This window comes from Spea bombifrons, chromosome 8, assembly GCF_027358695.1.
Source record: "Spea bombifrons isolate aSpeBom1 chromosome 8, aSpeBom1.2.pri, whole genome shotgun sequence".
Classification (NCBI taxonomy): domain Eukaryota; kingdom Metazoa; phylum Chordata; class Amphibia; order Anura; family Pelobatidae; genus Spea; species Spea bombifrons.
Genome location: NC_071094.1, coordinates 41,245,638 through 41,255,083, shown reverse-complemented (window position 1 = coordinate 41,255,083; position 9,446 = coordinate 41,245,638).

The following is a 9,446-nucleotide window of genomic DNA, read 5'->3' as shown; positions in this document are numbered from 1 at the left end:
TCCACTAGGCCTGAAATTGGTTCGGTTAGTGTGTCCATACCTGTTATTATAGGTCTGCCTGGGTTCCCTGGTTTGTGGATTTTCGGAAGTATGTAGAATGTCCCTATGTTGGGATTGGTGGGTATGAACGTTTCCAATCCTTTTTGCTGTTCCTCTGGGACAGATCCGATCAGCTTCCTCAGTTTGGTGGTGTATTCCTTGGTGGGGTCTTTGGTCAGTTTCTTATAGTATGTGCTGTCTGATAGTTGTCTGTTTGCCTCTTCTATGTAATCTTGGGTGTTCATAATGACGACTGCTCCTCCCTTGTCCGCTGGTTTGATTGTGATGGTTTGATTATTCCTTAGATCCTTGATTGCATCTCTTTCTATTGGTGAGAGATTAGCTCTGATTTTATTATGGTGCTGCTTTGTGACTAAGGATGCAGTTCTTAGCCGGAAACTTTCAATGTAACTGTCCAATTTGCTGTTGCGTCCTGGTGCTGGATTGAATTGAGAGTTCTTTTTCTTGATATTATAATCCGGCGTTGTGGTAGTTTTCTCTTTATCATGAAAAAACTCTTTTAATCGTAGTCTCCTAAAAAATTCTTCCAGGTCTGAGTACAGTTCAATGTCATCTAATTTTGTACTTGGACAAAATGATAGTCCTTTGGAGAGGACCGATATCTCAGGTGTGGACAGTTCGTAATCTGAAATATTTATAATTCCTGAGCTGTTTGTGTTGTAGTCCGGGTTAGTAGTGAGACCACCGGCTGTTTCAGGTGCTCTGGGTGCTTTAGTGGTGATCCTGGTCTCTCCCTCTGTTTGGCGTTTGCTGACATTTTGGGAAAGCCTGTTAAGTTTGTTGTTTTTCTTCATGAAAAGCTCTCTCTTTTGTTTTGCGCTGAAATATTGTATTTCCTTTTCCACTTTTTCAGTTGCTTGTATGTTCATTCCCCGTATTTCAGAAACTACGGGGAATGAACATACAAGCAACTGAAAAAGTGGAAAAGGAAATACAATATTTCAGCGCAAAACAAAAGAGAGAGCTTTTCATGAAGAAAAACAACAAACTTAACAGGCTTTCCCAAAATGTCAGCAAACGCCAAACAGAGGGAGAGACCAGGATCACCACTAAAGCACCCAGAGCACCTGAAACAGCCGGTGGTCTCACTACTAACCCGGACTACAACACAAACAGCTCAGGAATTATAAATATTTCAGATTACGAACTGTCCACACCTGAGATATCGGTCCTCTCCAAAGGACTATCATTTTGTCCAAGTACAAAATTAGATGACATTGAACTGTACTCAGACCTGGAAGAATTTTTTAGGAGACTACGATTAAAAGAGTTTTTTCATGATAAAGAGAAAACTACCACAACGCCGGATTATAATATCAAGAAAAAGAACTCTCAATTCAATCCAGCACCAGGACGCAACAGCAAATTGGACAGTTACATTGAAAGTTTCCGGCTAAGAACTGCATCCTTAGTCACAAAGCAGCACCATAATAAAATCAGAGCTAATCTCTCACCAATAGAAAGAGATGCAATCAAGGATCTAAGGAATAATCAAACCATCACAATCAAACCAGCGGACAAGGGAGGAGCAGTCGTCATTATGAACACCCAAGATTACATAGAAGAGGCAAACAGACAACTATCAGACAGCACATACTATAAGAAACTGACCAAAGACCCCACCAAGGAATACACCACCAAACTGAGGAAGCTGATCGGATCTGTCCCAGAGGAACAGCAAAAAGGATTGGAAACGTTCATACCCACCAATCCCAACATAGGGACATTCTACATACTTCCGAAAATCCACAAACCAGGGAACCCAGGCAGACCTATAATAACAGGTATGGACACACTAACCGAACCAATTTCAGGCCTAGTGGAAAATATTTTAAAACCCTTTGTTAAAAACACTAATAGCTTCATACAAGACACCACTGACTTCCTTAACAAACTCAGTCAAATTACAAACTTACCTGCCAATTCCATACTTGTAACCATGGATGTGGAATCGCTATATACCAACATCCCACACGAAGATGGAATTGAAGCCTGCTCTCTGTTCCTCTCAAAACATACTCATAACCAGAAATACAGTCCTCAAACCATCACCAAACTCATAGAATTCATCCTCACACACAACTACTTCAGTTTTAACAACAATATATATCTGCAAACCATGGGCACTGCCATGGGGACGAGAATGGCACCACAATATGCCAATCTATTCATGGCGGACCTGGAACAACGATTCTTGGAAACACAACTTCACAAACCCTACAAATATTATCGCTACATTGATGATATTTTCATTGTCTGGACGGACGGAAAAGAAAACCTCAAAAAGTTCCATAACGCATTCAATACATTTCACCCATCTATCAAACTCAAAATGGACTTCTCCACAGAAAGTGTAAACTTCTTGGATACAACTGTCACAATAAACAAGGACACACTACATACATCCCTGTACAGAAAACCCACAGACCGATCCAACTACCTGCACAAATCCAGCTTCCATCCATCCCACACAAAGCAAGGCATCATCCATAGCCAAGCCACCAGGTACCACCGCATCTGCTCCAACACTGATGACAGAGACATGCATCTTAAAACACTGTCTGAGACATTCAAACAAAAGGGATACAAACCCAGGATAATCATTAAGAAAATTAACTCTGCGCTACAAACCCCACGTGAACACCTGTTGCAATACAGAGACAAACAAACATCCTCACGCATACCTTTGGTAGCCACATACAATCCTGCCCTAGAAGAAATCCGAAAAATCATCAAGGATCTGCAACCAATGCTAGCAGAGGATGAGGCGTTAAAAGAAATCTTCCCTGAACCCCCCATCTTGGCCTTCAGACAACCAGCGAATCTCAAACAAAAGCTGGTGAGTAGCAAACTACATACTGAAACAACACACACAGATAATGGAAGCAAACCATGCAACAAAGCTAGATGCAAACTTTGTCAACACATCTGTACCAGCAACACAGCCACCCACAACAACAAGACATACAATATTAAAGGATCATACTCATGCACTTCACAGAATGTTGTATACATGATTCAATGCACCAAATGTACTATAGGGTGTTACATCGGTGAAACCTGCCAGCAACTTAATAAAAGGATGAATCTGCACAGATACTCCATCAACCATCATGATGAAGAAAACTTTTGCACCCCAGTTGGGCACCACTTTACCCAAACCGGTCACTCCATACATGACCTCAAAATCAAAACACTGAGAGGTCATTTCAAAAACACCCAAGAAAGAAAGACATTTGAAGCCAAAATGATACATTTTTATGATTGTAAAAACAGAGGACTTAATGTGGATTTGAGCTTCTTAGCTCATTATCAAAACTTCCTCTAACCTGTGCCTTTTTTTTTCCCTTCTCCCTCTCTCTCCTACATGCTCACCCCTGCTCCCCCCCCCAGCCTTATCTGTGCAGTATATGCCACTATTTACTATTTACGACCCTCTTAGTTTTTTGTCTGCAAATTCTCTATCTTGTTATTTTAACCCCTGTTTTAACCCTGCATCAGAACATGTACTGGTCAGTTTTAAACTGTTTTAAACTGTGTTTTTCACTTGCTTGGTCAGAAATGCTTTTGACTTGACAAAGGGAGGACTCCCGAAAGCTCGTCTATTATTTTAAATACTGTTAGTCCAATAAAAAAGGTATTACAAGATTCTGCAACATTCTGTTTTTTTGCATTCGTATAAATATATATTAATTATTTTGTATAAATATATATTTCATATATATATATATATATATAAAAATCTATATATAAAATAATTAATTCACCTTCAGATATCATACAGCATCGCTAGTAAATCAGTTATCGCTACTAAATAAACCTTTATTTTTTTTCATTCTCAACCCAAATTATATATATATTTAATATTTAAAAAATAAAAAAACTATAGTGTTTATGTGTCGCATATTTCTCATCCTCTAGATCGTAAGCTCTTGTGAGCCGGATCTATCGGTTCGTCTCAGCCTGTCCTAGTTTTGTAAGATGCGCTATGGAAACTGTTGGCGCTACATAAATAAAAGATAATAACTTCAATACTACGCAGATTAAAATATTGAAAGTAGATTTGCTTTGTTTCTCCCCGTTTGAATGATTTCAGGTAAAGTCGGGATAGTCTGTCGCTCAGTGTTTTTCCTCTCGCTCGCGTATTTGCTGAGTTATGCAAACACATCACGTACCCCGAGGTCAGGGACAAATGCTCGTGAAAACGTGGTGTCATCGAGTCGGCGCGTCCCTCCTGGGTGTTATCACTGCTCCTTCTAATTAAACGTTGGGCCAAAGTATGTCGTTGGGTTTCGTTACACAACAGAACGGATCCGTGGAGCTGGGAGTGTAACGATGGCAGCAAGCTGTTCACGGGCTGGGAACGCAGTAGCCTCCCAGGAGAGGTGGCACGGTCTAACTTAATAAAGAAGGTGGTAGATAAGTGGAACAGCGCCCCATCAGAAGTGGTAGAGGCTAATAAAGGAATGTAAATGTGCATAAAGGATAGATCTTGTCCTGAGCCTTACATCGGGAGAAATGGGCAGACTAGACGGGCCGAATGGTTCTTATCTGCCTGCAAATTCTATCTTTCTAATTCTAAGTACGCTAAGGAGCGTCTGAGCCGGAAGAATGGGGGGGTTATGGCATTTTATGGGTCTGGGGTCTCCAGCCAGGGCAGGACTGGGGCTGTCAGCGGCGGCTCTGCCACTTTAAATATCCTGAAAATATTTACACGTTTTATTTATTGTTTTAATGTTATGTTTTATAATAAATACTCCTGGCAGTGATGTGAGAGATACTCAGCGGCAATTAATGAGTGACCCGTAGCTTGCAGGCTACTGATTAGATAGCCCTGGTGGTCACTAGCGTACCTCCCAAAACGCCCTTTGCAGAAGAGACAGTCCCTTCGTTCCTCCCCTGATACCCCTTTCTAGGAGGTCAGAGTGTTTGCTGGGTATGAACGTATCGCAGGGTTCTACGGCCATAAAAACCCACGACAATGTAATAGAAGCAGCCGATGATCTTAACAGGTGCAGTTATGGGTTAATAGTATGTACCATTTCTTAGAAAATTAAAGAATTTACGTTAAAATCCACAAACTCCGATTATTTTGGCCGAAGACACTTTCCGGGTGGGAAATCAGGTTATTGTCCTGAAATCCCAATTCCTGGGCACAAGGCTTGGGAAGTATCGAGCGTCATCAGCGGGCAGGTAACTCGCTCTGCGGGACGGAGCGGCCCTTTGTCTTCGCTTCTGAGTCAGATATTCATAATTTGCTCACTTGATTTATTATTTACCTGCCGTAATTATCTCATGCCGGGACAGGCCCGAGAACGACGATGTTCATCCCGTGTCTTCTCTGTTAACCTCGTAGGGTCTGGCGTGTTTGATCTGTACGAACGTAAAGGCTTTTCCGTGTGAAATATCATATTATTAACAGAAACGACAAAACCACCTAAGCAACAAAGTACTGAGTGACAGATCTCCCACGAGGCCGCCATGGACTGTGTAACAGAACTGAAGAGCTTCGGGCTACCAACTCCTACCTAGAAAATAAAGCATTTAATTATATGTTCTGTGCATTCATTCGGGTTCACATGAATCAGCAGCACATAAATCTGCGTTTTACATTCTGCTAAACCAGTCTGACGCCGTGCCATTTACTTGCGTGCACCTTAGCATTTTGCTTTTCCTCGCACGAGCTCCCTTGTGATGGTTACAAAGAGCAGGACGGTCGGGCAGCTACCCGAGACAGCAGGACAGGACCTGAAAATCAGGACTGAGCTGTAAAAACCAGGACTGTTGGGAGATATGCATAAGTATTAATTGCGAACAAGGCTTAAGGGCGCAGAGTTGAATATTTAGGTGTCACGTCCTGATCCTGATCTAGCTGACGATTGGACAAAAACAGAAATACTCCAGGGGTTTTCCTTCCAACTCCTGCATCGGGGCCGAGAGGGCCGGCGAGCCTCCGCTCTGCAAAAATGGGGTCACTCAGGACGGGTCTGTAGATTTCCTGCACAGATTCGTCTCTATTACCCCTCGGGTCGGATGCAAGACATTTCTGTGTGCCTGTGCCCTCTGTACACGGACGACCAATCTTTAAACTCTGAGATTTACAGACAATTAAATCTCTTAATACAACACTTTCTACAACAAATATATATATATAAAACAAATACATATATAAAACAAATAAATATATATATATATAAAACAAATAAATATATATATATAAAACAAATATATATATATATATATATATATAAAACAAAACAAATAAATATATATATATAAAACAAATAAATACATATATACCGGTAATATTACAATATGATTAACATTGTTTACACACCACATTAGTTCACTGGCTGACAATCGGTGAGACTGCTAAATGATCGGTTCCTTAAAGCGTCTTTAATCATTGATAATATAAAAATGTTATAAGCTACAAAAAATAAAGTAAATATTGTAAAAAATATATATATCTGTAACCGCTTGTGACAAGTTCAGACCACGGACATTAATCTGTGAATCCGATCAACAATCAGTGGCCTAAAATGTCACTAATCAGTGATGAGATACTAATCAGTTAAATAATAAAAAATATATATATAAAAAAAAATATGTATTTTTTATTAATAATATGTGTTTTTTTCCTTTTACCTTACGACCTGGATGACCTCTCTCTTTCTCACTGATGAGAGGGGAAAGGTCATCTGCCGCAGAGTGTATCTCCATAGGAGCAAAGCACTGATTCGTTAAATAGTATTTATATTATCGCCTATACAGGAAATAAACGATGCCGCTAGAACTTAACGAGTTTAACGTCTACTTACTAACCATAACTAACAGGCTACATACTGTTACTAGAGCGATCGGCCACTGGGGGGCGCCAAACACAAGCGAGTCAAGAGCTACAATATTTATACAAATTCATAAACTCGGACACACAGCGGGTTTAATTCTGGTGTAAAATTTACAAAAGTGGTCATCGCCATAGCAACCGATGGAAATTCGAGCGGTTGCCATGGTGACAAAAACCTTTTAAACCTTTGCGCTAGAATCCCTTTTGTGAAATAGTCTATCTATACATTCTAAAGTTTATATATTTATAAACTGTACCGTATACCACATAACAGTCTAGACTTTCGGGAACTTTCCGGGGTTCCACCCAGTCCCGACACTGGCCCCAGCCAGCCCCAGCTTTTGCCAACCCCCCCCTGATTTGGACTCCTAAAACATTGGGGGTAATCAGCCAAAGCGTGAACCTGATATGTACACGGGAAGCAAGAGGGGAATAAATCTGTAACCACTCACAGATCGCTAATAAAAATGTGAAAATAATTTAAAAAGATATGTATTTTTTATTAATAATATGTTTTTCTGCCATTCCCTCACTGGACTGATGATGGGGGTTAGGTTCCCATCAGAACGGTGGCATTGTATTTGTGTTACAGGTGGCTGGGGACCCTTTAACCCATCGGTTAGGGGAGGCAGTTAATCTCGCCCCCTGGGGAAATTGAGATTACGTAACTCTAGACCAATGGTGGCCACCTGCATGAAAAGTATTCGTCCCCACATCTGTAGCGTACACTGTAGTGCCTGTCCCATCGGCAAACCAAGACTCCTCCATAATCCCATCGGCAAACCAAGACCCCTCCGTAATCCCATCGGCAAACCAAGACCCCTCCATAATCCCATCGGCAAACCAAGACCCCTCCGTAATCCCATCTGCAAACCAAGACCCCTCCATAATCCCATCGGCAAACCAAGTCTCCGGCACCTGCATGCGCTTTCTAGCATAGGGTAGAACATGGTGGTGGCCCCACCAGTAGCTCAGGGGCCGTGGCAGCTGCCTATTTCACATACATGGCAGGACCGGCCCTGACGTGCACTGAAATCAGGGAGACCCTCCCTCCTCGTCATTACCAAACATACAGCCTCCTCCGTAGCGTGTCTTCCACGACGGGCTGCGATCTCCGGCATCTTCCAATCGTTTCCTCTTCTCGTGAATCATCTCCTCGAACGTATCCAGCGATTACCTACAACGCGAAACCCAGGATTAGCTCTTTTATTTTAGACGCTCAAATGCACAATGCTTTCTATTTTTGGATGAGACTCCGCTTCCGAAATAAGAGAGGACAATTAGCGTCGCGGATGATTCTTCTCCACTGGGGAACACGCATCTTTTTTTATTTTAATTCTCATTCACCCGCGTCTGATTCGGTCTTCACGTCTGACCTACATAGACTTCTCGACACACAAACCAAGATTCAAAATGATTGATAAGCATAGTGCATTTTAATCATGCCCCGCAGGAATAAAGAGGGGGTCTCGTTAAATCTGACCCCCACGGCACTGTCTAATTTGTACCCCTGAAGGAACATCACTGAATGTGTCCCTAAGGAGGAACGTCGCTGAACCCGTCCATGGAAAAAAAAACTATCATTGCGAATGTCCCCAAAGGGGAACGTCACTGTATTTGTCACCCGGGGGGGGGGTATTTGACTCGATTACTGAGAAGGAAATGTCACTGAATCTAAAGTCGTCACCGTGAGCTTCATTGAATGTGTTGCTACCTGGGGACTTCGCTAAATCTGTTCCCGAGACGGACCATCTGTGGATCAGTCATTAAGACAAAGATCACGGAATCCAAGACAGGGAGGGGACGTCGCGGAATCCGCGGCATCGCCATGAGAAACGCACAGAATCCATCACCGGGAAGAGAAAGCGGCAATAATTATTCCTAAATCCTTCTCATTAGTAGTTTTTCCCAGGGAGATACCGTTTAAAGTATACTATTATTTTTTATTGTTATTTTTTCCCATAATACATAATTTTAGATCTGTCTGTATTGAACGTCATTTGTCACTCCGTCTAAATCCGCCTGCAAAGAAGTAACATCATCCTCACCTAATGTATCGGTTTGTCTCAGTCTGTCAATTCTCGTCCTGTCAGACCCCTTGAATATATGGATTGTATTAAGAGCTGCGTAAACTGTTGGCGCTATATAAATAAAAGATAATAATAATAATAATAATACTGTTGCTCCTAGATCTATAGTTTTACCCACTTCCTCACAGGGGTGTATAGAACGGAATCAGTTAGTTGCTGCTAAGTCCCACACACTTTACATACACGATCAGCAATATCTGAAATGTATCTGTGTCCTGGAAAAAGTAACCAAACGCGGTTGCCATAGGTTACGTATAAAATACAAGATAGGATCTGATGGCAGATCAGACCCATTCGGCCCCCGTCGAGTCTGTCCATTGTTCCTGCTGTAAAGACTCAGACCTTAATCAGTCGTTGGTTTCGTCTTAGATTCAGGAGCCGTATGTCTATCGCATGTATGTTTAAATCTCCTCACTGTATTAGCCTCTACCACTGCTGCTGGAAGG